Source organism: Episyrphus balteatus, chromosome 1, assembly GCF_945859705.1.
Source record: "Episyrphus balteatus chromosome 1, idEpiBalt1.1, whole genome shotgun sequence".
Taxonomy (NCBI): Eukaryota; Metazoa; Arthropoda; class Insecta; order Diptera; family Syrphidae; genus Episyrphus; species Episyrphus balteatus.
In genome coordinates, this window is record NC_079134.1 from 129,234,655 (window position 1) to 129,261,885 (window position 27,231).

Genomic DNA, 27,231 nt, shown 5'->3' on the forward strand with positions numbered 1-27,231 from the left:
ATCCGAATAAGTAATCATAATTTAAAAAAGTTCTTTAACTTATAATTACACAAAAAAACACTCAATTTACTTTATCATCATAGAAAAAAAAAACAAAAATTGCGAAATTATACAACTTGGTACGTAAAGTCAGTACACTCATCACATTACATTCTAAAAAAAAAGGAAATACCAAACCAATTTCCATTCCGACAAACATCAAATCATCCCCTTTGATAGCCAGAGCTATTAATAATAATCAACAAAAATTATTCACCACACAATATAGGTCATTTATTTTCACCTCTGTTTTTTTTTTTGTTCTTAAAGAGAAAATAAATCTTAAAGAGAAATCCACTTGCTGTTAAAAATAAAAATTCGACTCACCCCTAAATCATAACAGAATCAAAAAAAAAAAAAAAAAACAAAAAAGTATCTAAAAAATCAACTTCTCTGTTATTAACAGAACTTCACGCATCCACACCACACCATAATAACCAACTGAATCACTGTTGTCATCGTCGTTTTTTGTCGTGGTCGTCACAGTCACCAATATTGTTGTGTATCTAACAACAAAACCACCCCACCACCACTCGCTGTTTAAATAGTTCAGATTCAGATACTATAGAACACTCGTGCGGATAGATACACTGTTCAATAACAGAAAAGATACTTAGTAAATCCATGGGATTTAGAGAAGAAAAGTATCTAGCACCATAGTCACACTCCGGAGCACCAGCATCGTTCGGTATGTGGTTCTCATTGTCGTATAATAATCGTCATAGGTAGTCGTTGTCGTCGTCGTCGATGTTGTCGTCAACTCTTGTCACACCAGCTCTTGCGCTCTCCACACTCAATTCAACATCAACAGAGCCAAAAGCCAGAGCTACATCCAGCCAGCTGACGACGCTGAGTGTGGTTGTCTCCTAGGCCCCATGAGTCCCCAGAGTCAGAGTCTCGTAGTCAGAGTCAGAGGCACAGAGCAGCAGCGCGATTTTACTATACTGACTGCTGCCATCACACTGGTACACGACGCGTTTGCCTCGACTGTTGTGCGCCACTGTAATGTATCTTCAGTATGCCATCAACCGCGCTGCCGATCGGTTTGAAATTGAAAATTGCGAATCAAAGTTTTTCTACCTTCTCTATAAATATTCCGACAACGAATTCAAAGTACAGAATCACTTGTGGCATCGGTAGCCAAACAACATTCACTCAGTTGTTTTTTGCTCCATCAAAGTTTTCATCGTGAAATTTTTTTTCTTCTGCTTCTTCTTTACCACTTTTTCAGCATATCCGTGGTATATCCTCTCTTTTTGTATAAAAGTCGAAATTCCAAGTCATTTTCAATACAAGAAAAAAAGTATCTCAACTGAATTATTGTTGAAAAAGTGAATGAGAATTTGGGTTATCTGGCTGCAGAAAGCTATATAACACACGTCAAGTTTGTAGAAAAAAAAAAAAAAAAGTTACACGCGTGCTGCTGCTGGCTACAACTCCTGTGTTTTGTGGTACATCGGGCGTATACGCGACATTTTTAGTTGATTTTTGTCGCAGGCTTTCATTTTTTTTTTTCCTCACAACACAATTTCCAATCAAATAAATTTTTATGAATTAAAATTTAATCAAAATCGAAAAAAATTCATTGAAAGTGTTCATCTGAGAAAAAATAACAAAAAAAAGATATTCTACCTTTTTACGATATATATAAAAAGTCATTGTAGCGCGTTTTGCCGTCGCTAGATTGCATCTCTCGTTGAATCTCGTTTATATCGGCGAGTTCGCATGCCAAACGTAATTAATTATTATTATTTTTTGTATAGTTGCTCTTGTTGTTGTTATTTTCCTCTTCTTTTCTCTCGCGCTCTCTTCATCAAATTGTTCAATTAATTTTATTAATTATTGATGCCAGTCTTCCGCTTTTGTTCCTATTAAAAAAAAAAAAAAAAAAGTTGGCAATTTTTTTTTTTTTTCGTTTTGTGAGATTTATTGTGAATTGTGAGAAATAAAATTTAAAAAAAATATATATAAAAGAAATTCAAATAAATTTGAAAATTATACAAAAAAAAAAAAAAAAATAAAGTTGAAAAAACGTTATTTCCGCGTGTTAAAAATGTGGAACAAACATAGCACCTGATAATAATGGCGATATGATCAATCATGCTAAATGTAAGTCAAAGCATTCTTTTTATTTTTATTATTTTTTTTTTTCTTTTCTTTAAATAAGTTTTAATTATTTATTTATTTTTTTGTTTGTATTTGGAATTTACAGTTAGAAATTTATTCAAAATAAGAGATATTGTTTAGGGAATCCAGAAAGAAAGGGGGAAAAATTGTTAGATATTTTGGGTATCTTGAATTTTGAAGTTAAGAATGAATAATGTCTTGAAATATTTTGATATCAAAAACCCAATAGTTTAGTTATTTTTCTCCTAGTTTTACACTGGCAACATAGACACTAAACATCGTTAAAATTAAGTTGACACATTGGTTTATTTAATATAAAAACTGTGATATTTTTTATTCGATCATCTCTTAAAAATCTTGGTTTTACTTAAAGTTATGTATAAGCATTGAAATAAATGTTTTTTTTTTTTTTTGTCAGAAAAATCATAAAAAAATTAAATTTATGTTTCAAAGCAATAAAATGTTATTGCTTTTTTAGCTTAAATGATACAAGACCTTGAAAAAAAAATTCTTCCTTAAATCATAAAAAATGTCTACATAACCGATTTTATATTCATGTTCTTTTATTTCCAATAAAAATTGCAATAAACATTAATGGAGAGTTAAATCTTACAACTTAAAAATATTCTATAAGTCAAAGTGCAAATTTTGATATTTTTGTTTTATATTTTTCTAAAAATTCTGTTTGCTATTTAAACTCCCAATGATGTTCAAAAAATTATATGATTTGGCCAGAAATTTACAGTTGAGATTTAAAGATGTTTTTCATTAATTTTTTTTAATTACAAAATTTGTATTAAAAAAAAAAAAAACAGTAAATCGGCCAAATTCAACGCATGCATATCAATTTTCAAAATAAAAGTTACACAATTTTAACTATCCTTAAAGAAAATCCAAATATTCGATTTTTGTATTTCAACTTTACTCCTGTAAAGTAGGTATAAATTAATACTGTTCATAATAAAATCAGTGCAGCTCAAAAGTTCTTTAAATTTATTCGGCAGAACGATAAAAAACTTTAAAAGTTTTTATTTAATCGATTTCGAACTTCACGGAAGTGCCTATCTATAAACTTTAAAAATTTATCTACCTAGTAATAAAAATTAAAGTATAAACAAAATCAAATGTTAAACGATTTTTTCTCCGTTAATTACACTGGTCTGCAAAATTTAACTTTTTTTTTCTCCTTCAAATAATTTTTTGATATTATGAAAGATTAGACTTTCCTGAACCTACAACTGGTTTCAGAAAAATTTTATCAGGTACCATTTTTGTAAAAATGATTTTTGAAAAATGTGAGTAGTTTCTAAAAAATCACCCTTTTAGATTCATTTGAACTGGTATAAAATAAAAACTATTTGTCGCATTGAGCTCAAATTTGGAGGATTTATTTTTCATAATATGACCTATCGATTGACACTAAATATGTTCTTTTACATTCATGTTTACTCATTTTTAAAAATACTGATTGACAAAAAAAGCAGATATTTCGAAATCCTTCACTTTTTAGTAAATCCTACATGAACAAAAGCACCTTAATTAAGGAAAATGTAAAATATCAATGCCCATTATATTTTAAAAGTCAAATATGTAAAGAAAACCAAAATAAAATCCATTAAACAAAATTTTTACGTGTTTTGTAATTTTATATATTTTTTCTATTTAGAAATATCTTATTTGTAATAAACCATTCGATAAACTGCCTTGTAAAGCTTCAGATTTGTTTCTCCTAGAAACAATAGTACACTTTTCTCATAGTTTTTGATGTGCTGAGTTAGAATCGGAAGTCAAAAAAATTCTATTACGTCAGGACTTTAAGATATTCGCATTAAAGTATCACAAAATCAAGTTTTTTTTTAGAAAATCTCAAAAAAACTACTATATCTCAAAAACCAGAGCTGACCGAAGTTTTTTGAGTTCGGATTCAAAATCAGCACACTAAAGTCCATTAGAAAAGTATACTTTTGTTCTAGGGAGAAAGATTTATTAATTTTTAGAGATCAGTTTCTTTATGGTAAGATATGGCAAACCTACTAAACTTACTTAAATTAAGATATCTCGGAGAAGAAAAGAGATATTTAGAAGATTGAAATTTAATTTGAAAGAAAACAATAAGTTCTTTCATAAACTGTATCAATTTTAATTGAAAAAGATTACATTATGCCAAAATATTTCTTTGAAAACAGCCAAAAAATGGGTTTTTGAGATTTTCTAACGGGAATATCTGAAAAACGTGACGTGTTAGGTCAATTCTGACAGATTCGGAATCAGCATACAAAAATCCTTTAGAAAAATATAGTTTTATTTAAAGGAGGATTTCCTTGCAGACCAGTGTTATTGTAGTGTTTGGTAAATGACAATTTTAATCTTAAAGTCTTCTATGAAGATGAAGCGTTTTTCAAATTGATGTTCATGAAACAATTCTATTGAATATCGTTAAAAAAATAGTTTTGGTCTTGAAAAATTAACTCGTCTTAAAAAAAAATATTTTAACTCAATAGAACTCAATAGTTCCGTTATTTTTGTAGTAGATCTCCTACAAGACTGTCACAAAAAGGTGTCTGGTGTTGAGCACTATATCTCTGGACCAAATTATTTAAAAGAAAAAAATCCAAAAGGGCAAAAGATTAGTTTTTATAAGGAAGGAAAAGTCAAAATTTTGATTTTTGACAAAATGGCGGCATCCCAAAGTAAAAAATTGCTTTTTACCAGGAAAATTTTCACTTTAAAGTGAATTAAAAAATCGAATTATTGTCAGAAAAATTATTCCTTTGGTCATTATCTGGCAAAAGTATTTAATAAGATCGTGTAAAAATTTCAAGCGGATCGATTCAGCCGTTTAGGAGAAATTTTGGTCACCGGCTTTGAAAACATCGTTTTGAGAAAAACGAAAAATTGTGGGAACTATGTGAACTAAGTTAAAACATATTCACAAATACGCTAATTGTCGTATAAATGTGCAATTTACGGACAATATTCTTAAATAGATATGCATTCAAAATTTGCAAGAAAAAATATTTGATTTTTTTCAAAATTACAACTAGATATAACCCCTTTAAGACCTTATTTCGACTTCTTATTGTGAAATCGAATTTTGAATTGAAAATAATAGTTTTGTCTTTGATCATCGATATCTAAGCATTCAATGATCACACAACAAATTAAGGCAAGTTTTTTGAACTTAATTATCTATTAGGATTGGCTAACGTTCTTTTCGAAATAAATTTTATTTTGGATTTTTCTTATGAATTTGAAAAACCAAAAAAATCAAACACTCAATCACTAATTATATAAAAATGACTTTAAGACAAAATTGTGTTTGCCTGACGGTTGACACTGTGGACTGGACACTAATTTTGCTTTAAAAATAATGAGTGTCAAAAGATTGATAGAATCAGTTACACACTTACACAAGTGTTTTCAAGCTTTAAATGATTATCATGTCAAGTGATATAAGGATTTGTTCAATTTACAATTTTTTTTATAAAAAAAAAATCCATTTATGTTATAAAAAAAATTGGGCTCCTTTATTATATTTTTGTCGATTTTACTTACAAAAAAAGCAATAATGGTTCCTAAAGGGCTGAAAAAGCATGAAGAAATTTGAATAAATATTTCATTATAATAAGTAATAATAATGTTGAGAGAGCTTATTGCAAAAATGCTCATATAAGTCAATTCTTTCAGCTTAAGAAAAGAATTCTTCTAAAAATAATTATATTTGTTACTAAGAAATAACTACACTACAAAATTTGAAATTAAATTTCCTTAACTAACTAAAACGATTGTTAAAAAAATATTAGTAAAATGATATTAATTTCATCATTTGTTTTAATAGGTATTAAATGATTAGACTAAAATACAAACCAAAAATAATAGTTCTTGCTTTTCTTATCTGTATTTAAGCCCAATTTCCGTTTCAAAGCATTATGTCAACTTTTTGGTTAATTAGCAGTGAAGTGGCTAATTAATTCAATGTAACCAAAAATTTACTTTTGATATCGTTGGAGAGTATATTCACCTTAGTGATCGACAGTATAATTTGATAAATTTCATTTATCTAGAAATGAAATTATTACACGTAGAGATAGAATATAGGTATTATATGTTTTTATGAATTAAATTACATACTACATTAACACAAACATACACATTTTTAAATTTGATTTATTAGCGATTGCTTTTATTCTTCATTCAAAAAAATACCTAAAACATAAGGTTTTTTGATTTATCGATGATTTTTACAAGAATCAAACAACTTATACTTACCTATACAAGGCTTATAATTTTAATTTTTAAGCTTTTTTTTTTTATGTCTGTTTTTCAAAATTAATTAAGTATTATTTCATCCATTAGTTTTTGTGCAACTCCTTATCGACTTTATTTCGACATTCAAAAATTTAAAAATATCAAAATTAAACAAATCAAGGGGCACGGTAGTGCCCAGCCAAGTTCTCTAGCAACTTTGGCACTACACCCTTATTTACACTAAACAACTCAGGCCATTTTCGACCCCCCTCTAACTTCCACACCAAATTTCGCTACATTTATTGAGCTTGTCAAAACCAAACTCCTCAAAAAGTTTCAGCCTTTTACGATGAGTAGTTTCTGAGATATAGGGCTTCAAAAATCGCAAAAACCGTAACTGACTGACTGACTGACTGACTGACTGACTCACTCACTCACTCACTGACAGATCATCAAAATTATGGAGAACTTCCCGTTAACGTAGAAACTTGAAATTTTACACGGTGATAGGGCTTGTGGTGTATACAAAGGGAAAAATTTGAGATTTTCAATTCAGGGGGCGTGGCATCCGCCCATTTCCGCTGAATTATCATCAAATATAGAGATTTTCAATTCTACAGCCATATCTTGCAAAAAGTGGTGAAATCACAACAAAAACATTACTGTTAAAAAAGGAGCCAAGTTCTCCTATGTTGAAATTATGCTGGCACAAAAAGTACTGAGATGTAAAAGTCTACCAAGTTCTAAAGTTTAGGTTCAAATTCTTATCAATAAAATTTTGATTGTTTTCTTGGCAAATTTTTGAAATAACTTTAAAAATCGGTAATTAAAAGAAAAATTGTCAAAATTTTATTGATACGAATTTGAACCCAAACTTTAGAACTTGGTACACTTTTACATCTCAGTACTTTTTGTGCCAGCATAATTTTAACATAGAAGAACTTGGCTCCTTTTTTAACAGTAATGTTTTTGTTGTGATCTAAGAATTACAAAAATTAGAAGAACCAAAAATTGGAAAATTAACTCTACTAAAAAAAAGCTATTTCAAGAGTTTAAAATTATAATAAATAGGATTCCAAAATTTCAAAAATCCCGAATTAAAAAATACTATTCTGCTACCTGATCAGTGTTCGGACTTTACTTCGATCGAAGTAGATTTATTTCGATTGTGGGAAAAAAATAAAATCATTGAAAAATATTTTTCAAATAATAAATTTAGAGAAATTAGAGAAAGGGATTCAACTTCAATTTTGAATTTTGGCGAGGCATTGAGAAATAAAGCTGAACTGAAATCTCAAAAGATTAATGGAGGTCAATTATTATTCGAATTCAAGATATAAAAATAAAGTGTATCAAAGTAATTTTGACTGATTTTGAAGAATTTCTGATCAAAAATTTGTTAGAATATGCTGAATTAACCGTTTTTCCCCCACAGCACCGTTGCAACCACTAGATGAGAAAGGTTTTTTTTTGGAAAAGAACATAATAAAAAAAGTTAAGAAAAATAATAATTTTGTTGAAAAATAATTTTTTTAGAATGAATTTTTAAAAATAAATGCTCTGAAAGTTTAATTTTTAAATCTACAGTAGCGAGCAAAAAAAATGCAAACAATAAAATCATTTGCATTTTTTCGCTCGTCTAAGAACGCATATTAAGGTAGACTTTTGACCAAATAATGTTTTTGGAGTAAAATATTGAACAAATTGACTCTGTTTAATACAAATAATAAAGTTTCTATATGCCAAATCTGGTGACTTAGTTCTTGTTCAAAACTCTTTAAAACTTTTTCGTTTGCATTTTTATTGCTCGCTACTGTACTTCCCAAATTTTGGATCTACCTACTTCACTTTTTTTTTTTTTTAAGTTTTTTCGAAATTTTGAAACTGAAGTCTGAACCCTGTACCTGATTCATGTGAAGATCTAAAATAAGAGTCACATGACTTTTCAAACCCAAAAGACTGTTTTCTCACAATTTTTCAGTAGAGCGTTCTTAAATAATCCCAAAAAAGTTTTCAATCAAAAAAATTACCAATTATATCCAAAACACACAAGAATTTATGTTTTTGGGAACCACTTTTAAACTTTAAAATTTTTCCAAATCAATTTCCCAATCACAATCATAATTAGAAATATAAGTTTTGGTTTTCAGTTTTCGGTCTCTTATCAGAATCAATGCCTAGAACTTTTTGATACAAATCTCTAAAAGTTCCCACAAACTGTATAAAATATGAGGAATTTTATCACTCATAAATATCAAATCAAAAAAAAAAAAAAAAAACAAAAAATTTAATCGATTGGGAAGCCCCCAAAAATGTCAACAAGTTCATTAAAACAAGTCTGTACATAAATTGTAGCCCGATTAAAAAGTCTGTAGTGTATTTTTACTTGCTGCAAAGGCTTCGAATTTAAGATACTTTCAATCTAAATGCAACATAACTTAGAATTTAAAAATTTTCAAAAAAAAAAAACTTAAACCCTCTATTTCATAAATTTATATTATAATCTTGTATCTAAGGCAAGCTCAACATCATCACATCGATGAAATTTGACCTCCATGGCAGCATTACACAAATCTATGTAAGCTGTCTTTTCAAACATTTAAATTCGATGCGTTTTTTTTTTTTTTTCCTTCTCCAAAATATCTCTACACACGAACCATGACAGCTTTAAAGATTATTATATTATTTAATGAAAGCTACAAAATTTAATGTCAATAGATATTTTTTTTTGTTGTTAATTTATAAAGAATAAAAAAAAAATAAATAAATATCTCTCAGATGCGATGTTATGTGGTTGAAATCACATTGACAATAACATGAATCGAACTTCTGCCTTCTGTAGAAAAAAAATTTTTTTTTCTGTCTCAGCAACGAACTTGAGAGGGGTCTTTTTATTTATTTATTATATATATATTTTTTTTTTATTCTCTCAGCGCTTATCATCTCATCACTTATAATTTAATTATAAATTAGTGAAGAACTACACTTTAATCAAATTGAATTTGCTAATGTTGTTGTTGTTTTTTTTTTTTTTTTTTTTTTTTTTTTTTTTACTGAAATGTGGTTTTATATATAATTTTTTTTATTTGATTTGATTTTGATTTTATTTTTATTTAATGTTGTGATAATTCAAACAAGAATTTTTGCACCCTGATGTTGATGTTATATTTTTTGTTTTTAGTTCAAAAAAAAAAAAAATATTATTTGTTTTATTTTTATTTATTTTTTTTATTCTTATAGAAATAAATTTAAACAAAAATAATAATTCTATCTATCGACTCATTCTTATTTAATTTATTTATAATTTATTGTTGTTGTTTTTTTGAGACTTTCTATATCTCTGTAGAATTGAAAAATGGAAAAAAAATATAATAATAATAAAAAAAAAAACATTCACAATGATGAGAGAAGTGTGAGAGAGTGCATAAAAGGTTATTGCACTTGTATTGTTATTGTTATATTTTAAAATAACAATATCAAGTGAATGAAATAAATAAATAGTGTGGAATTGTTGATGATGACACAGAGGATGACGGCGGGTGAGAGAATTCTCTTGAATAAAAAAAAATAACAATAATAACAAGATGAAAAATAAAATAAATACACAAACATTTAGATAGCAACATTGTATTTGGTTCCACAATGTTTGCTAAATATATGTGAATTTGTGTTAATTTTTTTTTTTTTCATTTTTTTGTTGCCTATTAATTTGCAGATGGTATTTTATTTTTATTTAAAGTTAGTTCCGAATTTGTTGATATAAAATATTTGTATTGAATTGGTAAGATATTTTGATTGTATTGGTGATTTGTTAAGAGTCTCTCATAGGTTGGGATTTTTCCATTTCTGATAATGCTGACGTATTTTGACTGTTGATATAGATTCAAAATAGTAATTTTGTTGTTTTGGCATTTGGATCAGACATTATGGCTTTTGTGAGTTTTTAAAAAGCAAATGTTTAATAGATTTTGTTGTTGTTTTTTTTTTATAATTTGAAAAGAATAAGATTTTTGAGTCATTAAAAGTTAAAAGATTTCTGGTATCAAAAAAGAATGTGCCTGCAAAATGTATCTTTTTTTCTCCTTCAAATAATTTTTTAAAATTATGAAAGATTTGACTTTCCCGAATCTAAATCTGGTTTCAGAAAAATTTTAGCACTTACCATTTTTTTTTTTAAATGATTTTTGAAAAATATGAGTAGTTTGTAGAAAATAACCTTTTTAGATTCGGTTGACCTAGTACAAAAATGAAACTAATATTCGTATTGAGCTCAAATTTGGGGACTTATTTTTCATAACATGATTTTAATTAATTAAAGTTTACACACATTTTAAGATACTAATTGACAAAAACAGTAAAAAATATTGAAATCCTGCATTTTTTAGTAAATCCCAGATGAACAAAAACACCTTAATTTAGGAAAATGTAAAATCTCAACACCCATTATAAATAAAAATGTCAAATATGTAAAGAAAACTATAATAAAATATATTATTGTAATTTTATTTACATAATATTTTTTTATTTAGAAATATCTTATCTGTGATAAACCATTCTATACACTGCCTTCTAAATCTTAAAATTCTCTATTAGGAACAAAAGTATGCTTTTCCTATGGTTTTTGATGTGCTGAGTTCGAATCCGAAGTCAAAAAGAATCTAGCACGTCAGGATTTTGAGATATACGCGTTAGAGTATCATAAAATCAAGTTTTTTGTTAAAAAATCTCAAAAGAAAACTACTATATCTCAAAAACAGGAGCTGGTCGAAATTTTCTGAATTCAGAATTCCAAATCAGCATACTAAAATCTATTAGAAAAATATACTTTTGTTCTTGGAAGAAAGAAATATGAATTTTTAATGAACAGTTTCTTTATGGTAAGATACGCCAAACCTGCTTAACTTACTTAAATTTAGATATCTCGAATAAGAAAAGAGATTTTAAGTAGATTGAAACTGAATTTGAAAGAAAAAAATAAGTTCTTTTATAAACCGTGACTTTATAAGTTTACATTACGGCAAAATATTGCTTCGAAAACAGCCAAAAAAAAAAATGGGTTTTCGACATTTTCTAACGGGAATATTTTAAAAACGTGACGTGCTAGACCAATTTTGACTTCGTATTTGGAATCAGCACACAAAATATCCTTTAGAAAAATTATAGTCATAAAAGTTTTTTGGGATTTGTTCAGTCTTTTAACCAAAGTCCGTGACCAAACTTCATTTTGAGTTCCTTTTGTCTTTTTTTTTTTTTTTTTTGATAAAATGGTTCTTTTAGGCTTTAAGGTTCTGATACATAAAAATGTTTTTTAAAGACATTTATCTTGCAAGGTTAGGTTGATTTAGAACTTTTAAAAAACAACCTTTTTCCACTCAAACCTGCCAATTACAAGTGTATGAAAAACGTTTGTGTCGTTAAGAATCTAAGATGTAAAATTCAAAATAAAATCAAATAGTCAAAGTTGTTATAAGCAATTCAACGAATATTAAAAAAAAAAATATTTGCTGCGCACATTTTGCATTATTTTTGTATTAATAACATTGTTTTTAATGCAAAATATCTTTATTTTCAATAAAAATTTTTTTTTAGTGCAAATATTTTTTCAGTTGAAATACAAAAAAAATTTTTAATGCAAATGTTTTTCAGTAGTAAAAAGTTTTTTTAATGCATTTTTTTTTTCAGTTGCAATAAATACTGATTTTTCACTGCATTTTTGAAGTGAAAACTTCTTTAGTATCGTAGTGATTTGAAACAAGATGAAACGAAAACGCGACACGATTTCAACTTGTTATAACTTTTTTGTTTTAATAGATAGATGAATGAAATTTGTACTGTAGATAGGTAATTAAATAAATTATAATAGTACAAAATTTCAATGAATTTCATATTTAAAATTCGGAGATAACGGTAAAAAGATGTTCTTTTCCGACACACGTTATATCTTTTGATCTAGTGCACATACAAATTTGATTTAACTTTAATACGCATGCTGATAACATAACCTTTTATTTTATATATCACACATAACGGTACGTGCTCTACAAGTTACACAATCTTAAATTGAAAAAAATTGAAACATACCACAAAACACCTGTGGAGATCTTTTGGCGATGACCAGCTACCAGTGTAGGAAGTACCGTAATCTCAGTCTGAAAATTCTACATGGTTGACTTTAAAAAATTCTAACTTCTCTTGTAGACATCTTTGAAATAAGATTTATGCATCATTAAACAAGGTGAAACAATAAGCTTTCACATGGAATACAATTTTTTATAGGTTGTCAAACAAAAAAATTGAATTAATAGCATGAGAACATAAAAATAAGCTTTCAAATGGTATAAAATTTATATAGGTTGTCATATAAAAAACATGGATTTGAAGGTGATAGAATAAAAATAGGTAGATTTTTTCTATTTTTTTTTTTCAAGAAAAATGATTTTTTAAGGTTTCACTTCTACCACGTGTGAATTGCACACATGATTTTTTTTTTTTTATTTGCAAGAAGTACCTATTTATAATTTCAAATAAATTTTTTTCTGAATTGATATTTTAACATCCTTAAAGGAAATATGAAAATTTGAAATAATGACCAAAGGTTCTACTTGTACTAATTGTATCCACAAATCCCTGGAATTTTTTTTTTGGTTTACATTCAGATGCAACCAAACTCCAGTTAAAAGTAATAACTTTTTGACAATAGTTAATATTTATAGTAGATTTCTTTTCTAAGCAAAAAAGGTTCACAGTACTTCTATAATGTTAATCACGTGCTTTATGGTAAGCCATGAATTTACTTTCAATATAACAATGAAAAATGACTCCAATTAATCAATGCAATCACCATTATTAAAACTCTAAAATTTGTCATCTTTATATTTCTCTCGATTTGCAAAATTTAAAGATTTATCTCATAATGTTTTGATTGAATTCTTCATCAATTCTTTTAAAATTCACAAACACAAAATCTAACTTTCACTTTAATGGGTTTTACCATTTTTTTATTTATTTATTTATATTTTTTGATAAATATCCGTGTGCCTCTTGCAATTTATCTTTACACAAGTATTTTATTTTTTTTTTACTTATTTACATTTTTTGATTAAATTATTATGTGTTTGTATACAAATAAAAAATTTATTTTGGCATCTTCAGGTTTGTACTAACAAAAACAATAACTTTAACTTGGCAACTTAAAAAAAATCAAAAAAAAAAAAAACAATTGCAAGTTTTGTGGTAGGTATAAATTCCCGATTGCATGTGAGAGATATTCATCGAAATGTTTATTTATATTTTTTTATTGATAAAGGAATAATAAATTTTCAAAAGAAAAAAAACATTATGTGGTTTTGCGTGCAAGGTTTATGTTTTTTTTCTTTTTCTTCAATTAATATGACGAGCTTTTTATACGTTTGTTATATGTTTTTAACTGCAAATGTGCATTTTTGTCGTTTGGAAAAAAAAAAAATTCAAATACCTATCAAGGATAAGGATTGCGTGTTTAGGATGTTTTGTATGTTTTTTAGTAAAAGAGTGGAATTCTTAAAGTTTTTTATGTTTAAAGCATTTATAATTTTATTTGGATTGATTGAGGATATTTATTATTTCAATAAAGATTAATTTATTATTTGAAGCTTATGACTGATTTTTTTTTTTGGGGACAGGAAATCGAAAAACACCGAGAAAAGTTTAAAAAAACGATATTTTTGAGATATTCAATTTCAAAAATTATAGCCATTACAAAAAAAGGCTTTATAACCGAACTAATATTGGAATCGGAAAACTAAAATACATAAGTAAACTATTCATCAAAAAAATTTAATCACATGCACAAAGCCTATTCTATAATGAATCACAATTTCAACCAAAAAGTATGAAAGAAATCTCGAAACAAAAGCCTTTTGTTCTTTTTAGAATTTAGTTTTAACACAGATCCAAGCAGATTTTAGTCCCGTCATCCAATTAGCACCATGATTCTTTGTTTTATATTTTCGATGCAATCGAAGGTGATAATCAGTGGAAATTCCCAAAGACAGACGGATTGTTATTGAGGAGTCAATCAGTCTGTATGTTATATCATTATGACTGAATTATTTCTATGAAATTTTGTGTTTTTTCTTACAGTTTCTATAGCCAGAACTTAACGAAATAGATATGGGACCACACTGCAGGCACCAGCTTTCCAATATCTACAAAAAGAACTATTAAAATTGGTTTACTCAGTCCAAAGTTATGAGGTAACAAACATAAAAAAAAATACAGACGAATTGAATGAGCTGGGGGTCAAAATCCCGAAAACCGAAATCCCGTAAACCCAAAATCCTGAAATCGAAAATCCCCAAAACCGAGAATCCTGAAAACCAAATCCAAAATCTCGAAAACCCAAGAATCCCGAAAATCCAAAAACCCGAAAACTCAGAATCCCGAAAACCCAAAATCATGAATGGGATCCCGAAATCCCGAAAAATTATATAAAATGAAAAATTTGCTCCAATTTTTCTTTTTACCTATATAATTTTTCGAGATTTGGATTTCGAATACAATCCTAAGTTTGAAATTAAGGTGTTAACACGTAAAAAACAATATAAGTGTCTGATTCCATTACATGATTTCAAGTTCTTATTGTGCTTTCAGCAGTATTTTGCTGTGATTGAGTTAAGTTGGAAAAATCGTTGAACTAAAATCAATAGAATTATGAGTTAAGTATTTAACTTATAACACTGGTCAACAAAATTTAACTTTTTTTTTTGCCACAAGAACCAAAATATACTTTTCTAGTAGTTTTTGGGGTGCTGAATCCAAATCTGAAGTCAGAAAAATTTGATTGGCCTTCGTTTTGAAATATTACAGTTATAAAATGCTAAAAAACGTCATTTTGGCTGTTTTCGAGGTTCTGCTTTTATGTGGGGTAATTCATAATAAACAAATTTGTAACGGTTATTATAAGAACAGATATTTTTATTTCAAAAACTGTTTAAATTTTCCCGATATCTCTTTTATTGCTCGAGATATCTTAAGTTTCAGTTAATAAGCCAAAGAGAAACTAAACTTAATCTTAAGTTTAAGTCACTGGTCACAGAATTTTTGCCACAAGAACCAAAAAATACTTTTCTGAAGGTTTTCGAGTTGGTGAACTCAAATCCGCAATCGAAAAATTTCTATTATCCTCCGTTCTTGAAATATAACCATTTTAAAAAAAAAACTTTTTTATTGCATTTTATAACGGTAATATTTCAAGAACGAAGGCTAATAGAATTTTTCTGATTGTGGATTCGAGTTCAGCAACCCAAAAACCTTCAGAAAAGTATATTTTGGTTCTTGTGGCAAAAAAAGTTTAATTTGGTTGGCCAGTGTTGTTTCTGATTCAAAGACCGCTATTTAAATTTTAAATATCTCGGGTAGTAAAAAAGATATCGGAAAGATCTAAAAATTTTTTGAAAGAATAAAATCAGTTCTTATAGGCACCGTTACAAATTTATTCATAATGAATTACCCCACATAAAAACATAACCTCGAAAACATCCAAAATGACGTTTATTGACAGTTTCTAACGGTAATATTTCAAAAACGGAGGCCAACCAAATTTTTCTGACTTCAGATTCGGATTCAGCACCCCAAAAACTACTAGAAAAGTATATTTTGGTTCTTGTGGCAAAAACTTTGTCGACCAGTGTAATTATTGTAGGTATGTTTAAATTGTTATTTAATTGGTTTTTATTTGATGTTTCAGTTAAAATTTTAGTGAAACACAATTTTGAAGAGTTTTTTTTACTTTTTCTGTTTTATTTTCGAGATTTTGGCCTTTCTGGATTTTTGGTTTTCGGGATTTTGGTTTTTCGTGATTCTAAATTTTCGGGATTCTGGGTTTCTGGATTCAAAATTTCGGGATTGTGTCCATCTCCCGAATCGAATACCTCCTACTTTTTAGAAATCAGTAAAAAGACGTTTTTATTCGAGATGGTTGTATAATAAAAATATTTTAGGAGAAAGGGGTTTTTTTGGGAAATAAGGAAAATCCACTTTAAGTCCGATAAAATCAATTATATAAAAGGTACCCTTACGAAATTTATTAAATACGTTTTAACTGCCATGAGAATTATGAATAAAATAAGTCTATAAATTTTGTTCATGTAAGAGGGTGTTTTTTTAGGTGTAGAGAAAATGTGGGTTTATTGGAAAAAATAAGTAATAATAATGATAAGTTTTGAAGATAAGAAACAAGGGTCTATAAGAATATCATGGTTAAAAGGGTGCTTTTTTGATTAAAAAAAATTACGGGTTACCCTAATGAAATTTGGTAAAATGGTTGCATTTGGGATTTAGAAAGTTTTCATTATTGCCTTTTTTTAGGTTCAATTACCTACATAATTTACTGTCTATTCAAAAAAACACCCTTCCTCCCAATTTTTTTTTTTTGATCCTTGGTTCTTATTCCAAAAACCAAACTTTTTGCCAAATTTCATGAGAGTAACAAATTTTTTGAAATGCCTATTTTACCTATATGAATATTTTTATAATAATTTAATTTTTTTTAATATACTTAAATATTTCTAATATTTTAAAAATGTATAATTTTTACAATGGAGTAAGATTTTTTTCGCTTCACTTTATATAAGGTTATTAAGAAAAATGTTCATTTTGTTTCAACCATATCAAACCGGAAGAAAAAGAAATATTGCATTTTTACATTTATATTTATTTTTCATTTAATTTTGAAGGACAAAATTTAAATAGCTTTCCAACATTGCACAATTTATTTATCCGCAATATTCAAAACAATCTCATTCACATTTTTTTTATTTTTATCTGTTTTTATTACCGAGAAGCCGTTTTTCAAAACATTGACACACAACAGTTGTCATGTCCATTTTGGGAGTTTGTGAACATAATGTTAATAAATTAACTCAACTCAAGAAAAATGAGTAATCGACAATAAAACTAATTGATGGAGTTCGAAACATTTTTCTGTTTATTATTATTTTTTTTTTTTGTTTCTTTCTTTTTCTTTATAAAAATAATATAAATAGTTGCTTGCTATTCGGATACAAGATACTTAAAAGTAAACTTACTTTAATGGTGATTGAGTTAAAGACTTGATTATATCTATATAATATTTTAGATATATATATTAGATTGTGTGTGCACTAATTTCTATAATATCCATGGTCGCGATTCTCTTTATATATCTTGGGGGATATTATTAAGGCACATTTTTATATAGAGACAATAATAAAATAACAATAATTCAATTCCAAGAATGTATAATTGGCAAAATGTCTATACAATAATTAATAAATTGAGGTCAACATTGATTCTTTTATATACTCTCAAGTTGAGTAATAGGTACACCTCTGCACTCATTTATGTACTCTTTTCATTTTTTTTTTTTTTTATAAAATGTGAGTTTTAATTTAATTTACTGTTTATATTGACTTTTTTTTTTTCTTCTGTGTTTCCTTGTAGATTGGTGGTATATTAGGTTCGTATAAATGGACTTTGAAAGAAATCAATAAAATTCGTATCAAATGAATTTTTTGATATAAATTTAAGATTGTGAATCATAATTTGGATCAAGTGTTTTACTGAGAATTTGTTGTTTTGAACTTCAATGACGGTATTAATTGAGGCGTACGCAGAGTCAGAATGATAAGGAAAATCTGATAAAATGACTTCATGCAAATCGCTAATTGAATGGTTCAATACGAACGAAGATTACTTAATTTACTTAGGTTCAAATTCTATATAACTACCACTGTACAAAGTACATACAATTCTTTATTGAGAACTTTAAAATTTGTTGTCGGTAAAAATCTGTAATCAGTACAAAACAGTTTGTACTGAATTCATCAAGTTCTTTATTGAGTACATACAAGTTTGTACTCAGTTCATTAAGTACTGTAATCAATTAATCAGTGCATACAAATCTGCATTATGTACAGTACAAACTAGGCTAAAACCATTAGAGAAATGTCTTTATTTGCTACCAAAAAATGTATTATTTGTACTGAATACTGTACAGTACACAATATATTGCCCTGTATAATAAATGTATAATTAATATAGTTGAATATAATATATTAATAGCCATTGTAGACATAACGTGGCTGCTTAATTTATCGTTGAAAATAATGTTAATGTGTTAAATGTACACGTTCCCAACCACACCACTAGTCAGTACAAAGTACAAAATATATTTCGAGGTAATTATGTTTCAAACTGAATGGTGAAGGATTTTGTTCTGAACGTAAGTTAAAATATATCACCTATAGAGTACAATGAACATTACATCCAGTACAACGGTAAATGTTGTTATAAAGGAGTTTTTCCTCAGTGTATTCAACTTATAACTATGGCTTAAGGCATTATAATTTCAATAATCGTCAAAAATCAGTAAAAACTGATTTCAGAATCCGCAATGAAAATTTATATTAGCAAGTGGAACCATGTTTATAAGCCAATTAAGAGTTGTTGATAAGCCAATCAATAACCTTAAAGCCCCAACAGAAAAGTTAAAAGTTGTTTAAATCTTTTCCAGAACAGAATTTCTTCGTGCAGTTGACACCTCCTCCAACATTATTATAAAGTTCATAATTTGTTTAATTACATTATTCTTTACAAAAATTCTATTAATTGATTACTTTATTGAAATTGACACAATAGAACACCTGAACAAGGTTTTGTTGTCGCAACTCACCAGGGCAGATTATAAAAAGTGTCATTTTTATTAATGTAAGTAATTTTTTTTTTTTTTTTCATTTCAATGGTATTGCGTGATATGAAGCTTATATGAAATCGGGACTGGATTATAGATTTCAATATGACAATAATATTCAATTGTACATATGAATCAGATTTATAATCCTAAATTGAATTCATTCATCTTTTTTTTTTTTTTGATAAATTTTAATGAATTACTTTTAAGCTTTGCACAATAATCATATTACAGAATAAGCCAAAAAAAGTGATTACTTTAAGAGAAAAAAGGGATCATTAGGGTGGAAAAATTAATCCAAATTACACAATAGTTATACAATCAAAGAGAAGATTAAAATTATTATTACATAATATTCAAAACCCTATAGACACATTCAACACGTTTTTTTTTTTGTTTTTAATAGGAGGTAATAGGGTTGGGTGATATTGATTAAATATTTTTGTTGTCAGCTTAAAGTTTAGGTAAGAAAGAATAGATTCAGGATGTAAAGATAAGGATCCGAGAGTAAATTCTAATTATCAAGTTCCTGCTTTATAAATTTCGAGTTTTCTGAAAAAAAATTTATCCAAAATTAAGACTAACTTTAAGCCTCAGTAAATTTTCTAAAATTAACTTTAAAATTAATTTCTTTGCAAAACATTATACCTATATACAAATGTTTAATGGTCATAAATATAAATTGTCACCTGAAACTCTATTTTGAATTTAAATTTCTTACTTTTATTCGAAAAAAAAATCTATAGTGACAATTTAATCAAACATTTATATTTAAATATTTAAAATTTGAAGCTTGCATTTTTTTTTGTGTTTTTTTTAATTAGTTTCCAATCAGGAAAAAGTGAAAAAAAAATCTTTGGATATACAATTTTTTTTTTTTCAATTTTCATAAAAATAACTCACATAAATAGCTACTAATTCAAAACTTATAAACTAACTTAAAAACTTACTAACCTTAATCTAAGAGCAGATTAAGACCTCAATCACTCTTACCAATTCATAGTGTACATTAGGTACTCTACTCATGATCATGCCATATTTAAATTAAATAAATCTCCTTGTTTGTTAAAAAATCCCAACAAAAATTGTCTAAATTAAATTAAGTTTTAAGAACCACATTTTTCTATGATGTCTAGAAAGAAGATTTTGTATTCATGTATTTTATCTGACTAGTTTTTACTATTTTAACTGAGATAAATACAAGTAAAATTCATTAAAAAATTACAATTTTTTTAAACAAAAAATTAAATTGGTCTTACGAAAAGAGTGTACCTATGTATTCAACGTCTCTATCACTGAAATGGTTTGCTTCAAAATTGATAAAATTAAGAGTTTTTGACAAATCCCTATAGAGTAAATTGTACTTGCAAAACTGTAACTTGATTTTTATTACTTTCTCAAAACACTACACAGCTCATTTTTCACAGAAAAGTTTGAGGAATCACTATATTAAAATTAGCAATAGCTATTTTCTAAAAATACATTTATTTTAAAACGGTTTTTTGTTTTTTCCCAAAATCAGTTGTTCTTAAAATTTATTTTTGTATTTTAAAAATAAATGGCATACCAATATTTTAGAAATTTTGATCATTAAAAATTTTACGATTACTTAAATGTTGCTTCTAAAATTTGTTTCTAGTTTATAATATTTCTTTAAAAAATATGTTATAAGATTAAATTAAAATTATTGGTTAATATACATTTTTAAATATAAAGCTTTAACATCCTACGCAACGTGTCTCCTGAGTCATGCATTTTTTTTTATAGTTCTCTTTATTGAATATTTGCAACGTTACTTTTTTTTGTTATATTATTGAAAAACAACTAAAATGTAATTATTTTTGAAATTTAAGTTCCAAAATACTTTCAACTTACCGTCAAGGTAATTATCATAAAGAACACTTATTGATAGTGACAATAAATAATCTAATTTTTTTTTAAACCAACAAAATTGAAAAAAAAATACATAGTAATACATTATTTTAAGATGCATTGATATATAAAATTGTAAAATTATTACCTAACAATCATCAAACCACCTGTTGTGAGTAACTCTTTTTCCAACTTACAAACAAACCCTTCCGGATGTTTTTTTTTATTTTCCTAACTTCTTCTCAAACTTTATGTTTGTGTCAAAAATTTAAAATTATGAATAAATAATGTATGTGTCATAATTAAAATTATGAATTTATGTAAATCTATACATAATCAGCGTTTAAAAATTCCATACAGTAGCTATCTTTAACGCATACCTACCTTATATGCAGGTATGTTAAAAAGACCTCAAAACAAAATTACATATATTTCTAACCCATGTTGATGACAACGACAAACTATGTATATAAACATATTTTTTTTTTATTTTTTCTGAATTTAAAAGGTACACAACATAAGCATAATTATTTAATTTGAATCTAAATGAGTAGTATGAGTGTTAATTTATAATAGATTCAAAAAACATTTAAATTTGTAGAAAAAAAAAAAAATAATAATAAAAAACAAATATGTATTCAAAAAAGATACACGCACAAAATGTGAAGGTAATTTTGATAGTAAAAAAAAATTAATGCTATAAAGAAAACAAAAAACTGTTGTGTTAAAGTTTAGGCTTTAAAAGACAACCCAGAATTAATTATTAAAATAATCTTTTGTTAAATTGTAGATTTTAAGTTTTTTTTTTCTATGAAAAAAAAATCTGTTTTAGGCCTTTAAAAAGTTGATGATGGGTTGTTTATTTTTATTTTTTCCAAGAAACAAGTTTAAAATACACACACAGGTTTTAATGTTGTTGAATATTAAAAAGTTTTTGGTTTGTATTTTTATAGTAACTTTCATTATACTGCTTAAATAGTAAAGCGGATTTACAAATTTTACAGCTAACCATGCCATGTGTGCAAAGGTTACTTGTTCAGCAACTTATAATTGGTAAACAATTTTAGTTAAAGGTTTAAAGAAAACTTGACAAAAAAAAACACAACAAAAAAGATTGGATATGACTTTAAACCATTGTTTAACCTTCTTTTAACCAATCGAACTCTAAAAAAAAACTATAAATTGAATAAAACCTTCTTCAGCATTTAACAAATTAAGTGTATTGCTTTTGAGAAAGTTTGAAAAACAACATAAAAGATACATAGAATATGACTTTAAACCATTGTTTAACCCTCTTCTAACCAAGCAAACTCTAAAAAAAAAAACTGTAAATTTCTTCAAGTAAATTGCATTAAAACTTCATTTCACCATTCTTTCGTGTCTCACTTATTTTTTCACTTAATCACACTTTAACACATCATGTTGGTATGTTTACTTCGCAGCAATTTTAATTTGACCCTCAATTTAATCACCCATCAAGCTTTCTCATTTTTTGTACTTCCTTGCAACTTCTTCTTAGTGGCATTAATATTTCTACACATTCATCACAAAACATCACAATGATTCATTTCTTTTAAATACTTTAGTGTACGACAAATCATCGATCTTGACAGGCTTGAAAAAAAAAATGAAGAAGAATTCTTCAGCAAATCAAACAACCCATTAAGTCTTATACTCCAAACAAAACACAATGATATCTTGGCAAAGCATATACAAGAGGTGTCACTAAGAGTTCCCTGGCAAAAACTTTGTTGCAAAATCTTTAGAAAACACATCAACAACAACAATAAAAAAAAACTTAGTCAATCCAAGAAATTAAAGAAAATTTCCTACAATTCAGTCCCTCCATCAATCCATCTGGTACCACTTAAATTTTCTTTTGTAACCTAGCGACACGACGACCGACGACAGAAGATGGAAGCTGGACGATGAACATAGCTAACATACAGAAGGACGACCCCATCACCATTTGAGACGGGCTTCGTCTTCTTCCCTATTTGACAGACAGATATGTGATGTTCGTACGCCACCGACATAAAAACATGCATCTCTTTGTGTTGCATCGTCAAGCTCATAATCAAGGAAATAGCACAGGAGCGCGCGCGCGTTCCCTATTCGTACTTAAGTTGCGTTCCTTTCTTTTTTTTTTTTTTTTTTTTTTTTTTTGTTTTCTCTCAAAGAACAAAGCCGCCCTTAAGTGTATCGCTGTTCTACAAACAATTTTCATCATCATCAACATCAACATCATCGTCGTCGTCAAGTCTTATGTACCTTTGCAACCTCTACTTTAGACTTTAGAAGGTTTTTCTGTATTTTCTTCTTTTTGTTTAATGAGCGCAAATTGCTATTCAATTACCGCCACTAAAGACGCTCTACACACACGTCACCCAAGCGTCAGATCAGAGCTATCAAAGTTGCATGCCAAACTGAAAAAATAAAAATCTCATCTTAGCAACATGATGCTGCAACATTATAGAGGAAAAAAAAAAACACCTGATCTTCCTTAATTTCTTGTGTTTGTACAGATTTGTTCAAGCGTTTTTGTTGTCAAACAAAAATGACAGAAGAGTAAGAGAATGGGTGGAGGGGGGATCGACTTCAAATTGACATCGATCTCTTGAAAGAAACAGAAGCTTAAGCCACTTAATGGTCGACCGTAACATGTTTACCCAAAAGCCAAAGAGTGTGTCCATTATGTGTGTGTAATCTTCAAAAATGTCAACAATAAAAAAACCGCAAGAAGAAAGGAAAGTCCTCTTTTCTAAAAAGATCAAGATGCCGCTATTGACATACACAGAACAGAAAAAAAAAACTTTACCCGCACGTGTCATTTGATGAGTTTTGACACACGTAAGTGTCTGTCAATTTTTCTTCTGTCAGATTTTTTTTCTTCTTTTTTTTTTATAAATCCTTTTTTTTTGTATTCTTATTATTGTCTTCTTCATTGTGTCGGTATAGTTTTTTTTTTTTGTTGCTAAAATTCACGGATCCCGCGAGTGAGGGTGTTAATTGAAATCATTGGACCGGGAGTGTGATTGATTGATGGATCGATTTGTGAAAAATAGTGCATCACCAAATATCGTGGTGGTCATGTGTATACGTACTTACATATATGTGGAAAGAGCCAGCATTTTATTGCCAATTTTTTTTTTTGTCATCATTGTTGACGATGGTGTACAGTGGGGGCTATATCTAATTTTGCAATAGCTTTTACTCAAAAACTTATTTTTCACGAAAATTACATAAATTAAGCATTTTTTTTGTGTATGTTCATCTGTTCCATCATAACTTCTTAACCACTCATCATAATTTGACTTATGAAGTATCGTTGGAAGCGTCTTGATCTTCAGTTTGTTATAAAGTGTTTGTCTTAATTGAATATGGTGTGCTTTGGAAAAAATTTAGCCCTAAATCCTGACTAAATATTGACTGTCAAATGACAGGAAAGGGTCATGATAGCTGGAAAATACCTGACGATCGAAAAATGATCAATTTGGTCGACTAGTCTTTGACCGGAGACCATCAATTTGTCTTGCGAATATTAAGGCGCAGAAATTGAGAACTGAGATTTGGTCCACCGAAAAATGTAAGCTTTTGAATCCGTTTTTGTACCATAATCGGGAAAGCAGTTTTGTCTGATTTTCAAACCAGAGGTAATCTTTATTCTTTGATAAAGATTACAAAATCTGAGATACTTGCAACACTAACTTGTGATATTTATTGGAATAATCTGTGATTTCTAGCAGAGCCTGTGATAAATAATTCAGTAATCTGTAAATAAAATGCATTATGTATGTATGCTAAGCAAACAACGATATTTAGAACAGTAAAATGTGATACTTATAGGGCTTTTCCATGATACTTGTGAAGGAAATGTGTGATACTTATTGAAGGAACTCCTAACCTATATAAGACCATTACGTGAAATACATCAGATTTGTCTGTGATACTGACGTGTACTTCAGAGCGAAACGTGATACGTGTACTTCAACGAAACGTGATACCTGTCAAAATTATCTGTGATACTTACGAAAATCGTCCATGATTAAATTAGGATAACCCATAATACAAAGGAGTGTTGTCTATGAATCTCACCACACTCTTCCGTAACTATAGCTTACGTGTCATAATAATCTGTGATACCACGGAATAATTCATAATGTATTGAAGGCAAATCTGTGATATTTATTTGTATAAAAAGCGACTTGACAGCAAAACCCATGACAGGTATCATCTGTCATCTGTGATATTTCCTAAAGTATGCTCACCAGCACAACCCATGATCAAGGACTTATCCGTTACTATACCTTGAGATTGTATGCCCGAGCAACCCGTGACACTTGCAACAGTAATCTGTGATTCATACTGAAATAATACATGATATTTAGTTGGCAACTCGTGATTACTGCCGGACTAGTCTCAAACTATTCATGGAAATCCCATGACACTATCGAGAAAAATCTGTGATACTTATCGAAGTAAATAATGACTAATCACAACAAAAACATTACTGTTAAAAAAGGAGCCAAGTTCTCCTATGTTGAAATTATGCTGGCACAAAAAGTACTGAGATGTAAAAGTGTACCAAGTTCTAAAGTTTGGGTTCAAATTCGTATCAATAAAATTTTGATTGTTCTCTTGACAATTTTTCTTTTAATTACCGATTTTTAAAGTTATTTCAAAAATTGCCAAGTAAACAATCAAAATTTTATTGATACGAATTTGAACCCAAACTTTAGAACTTGGTACACTTTTACATCTCAGTACTTTTTGTGCCAGCATAATTTCAACATAGGAGAACTTGGCTCCTTTTTTAACAGTAATGTTTTTGTTGTGATTTCACTACTTTTTGCAAGGTATGGCTGTAGAATTGAAAATCTCTATATTTGATAAAAATTCAGTGAAAATGGGCGGTTGTCACGCCCCCTGGCTGAAATTCTCAAACTTTAAATTTTTTTCTTTGTATAAACTACCATCTCTACCATTCTACCAAATTTCAAGATTCTACGATAATCAGAAGTGCTCTATTATATTTAATGAAAATTCAGCGGAAATGGGCGGTTGCCACGCTCCCTGGTTGAAATTTTCAAATTTAAAATTTTTTCCTTTGTATAAACTACCATCTCTACCATTCTACCAAATTTCAAGATTCTACGATAATCAGAAGTGCTCTATTATATTTAATGAAAATTCAGCGGAAATGGGCGGTTGCCACGCTCCCTGGTTGAAATTTTCAAATTTAAAATTTTTTCCTTTGTATAAACTACCATCTCTACCATTCTACCAAATTTCAAGATTCTACGATAATAAGAAGTGCTCTATTATATTTAATGAAAATTCAGCGGAAATGGGCGGATGCCACGCCCCCTGGCTGAAATTCTCAAATTTAAAATTTTTTCCTTTGTATAAACTACCATCTCTACCATTCTACCAAATTTCAAGATTCTACGATAGTCAGAAGTGCTCTATAATATTTGATGATAATTCAGCGGAAATGGGCGGTTGCCACGCCCCCTGAATTGAAAATCTCAAATTTTCGATTTTTCCCTTTGTATACACCACAAGCCTTATCACCGTGTAAAATTTCAAGTTTCTACGTTAACGGGAAGTTCTCCATAATTTTGATGATCTGTCAGTGAGTGAGTGAGTGAGTCAGTCAGTCAGTTACGGTTTTTGCGATTTTTGAAGCCCTATATCTCAGAAACTACTCATCGTAAAAGGCTTAAATTTTGTGAGGAGTTTTGTTTTGACAAGCTCAATAAATGTAGCGAGTTTGAAATTTCTAGCATCTTTGGTGTGGAAGTTAGAGGGGGGTCGAAAATGGCCTGAGTTGTTTCCTGTAAATAAGGGTGTAGTGCCAAAGTTGCTAGAGAACTTGGCTGGGCACTACCGTGCCCCTTGATACCTTCGTGATACTTGTGAGTTATTCATGACATATCCGTGATAAATGTCAGAGTAATCCGTGATAATTGTCACTGTAATCAGTGGTATTCTAGGGTAATAACAAATGTTTACCAGAGCAATCGGCGACATTTAACATACAAATTTGTGATACCTTTCAAAGTTGTCTATAATATTTACAATAGAAATCTGTGATATTTACAAAATTATTCCATGATATATAAATGGACAACCCGCGTTATTTACCAGACTAGTGAGTATTAAGAAAAACCCATGATACTTACAAGGGTGATCTCTGAAATTTATAGGATTAAGAAATGACTAATGTCGGTAAA

At 28.2% G+C, this 27,231-nt stretch overlaps 1 protein-coding gene across 1 annotated transcript in view; it reads left to right on the forward strand.

Moving 5' to 3' along the window:
* Positions 1-1,997: 1,997 nt before the first annotated feature.
* LOC129907248 (BMP-binding endothelial regulator protein) overlaps positions 1,998-27,231 on the forward strand; it is a 163,305-nt gene continuing 138,071 nt past the window's right edge. The window contains exon 1 of the mRNA XM_055983362.1: positions 1,998-2,148. The gene's annotated coding sequence lies outside the window, so the exon portion shown is untranslated. The remainder of the gene's footprint in view (positions 2,149-27,231) is intronic.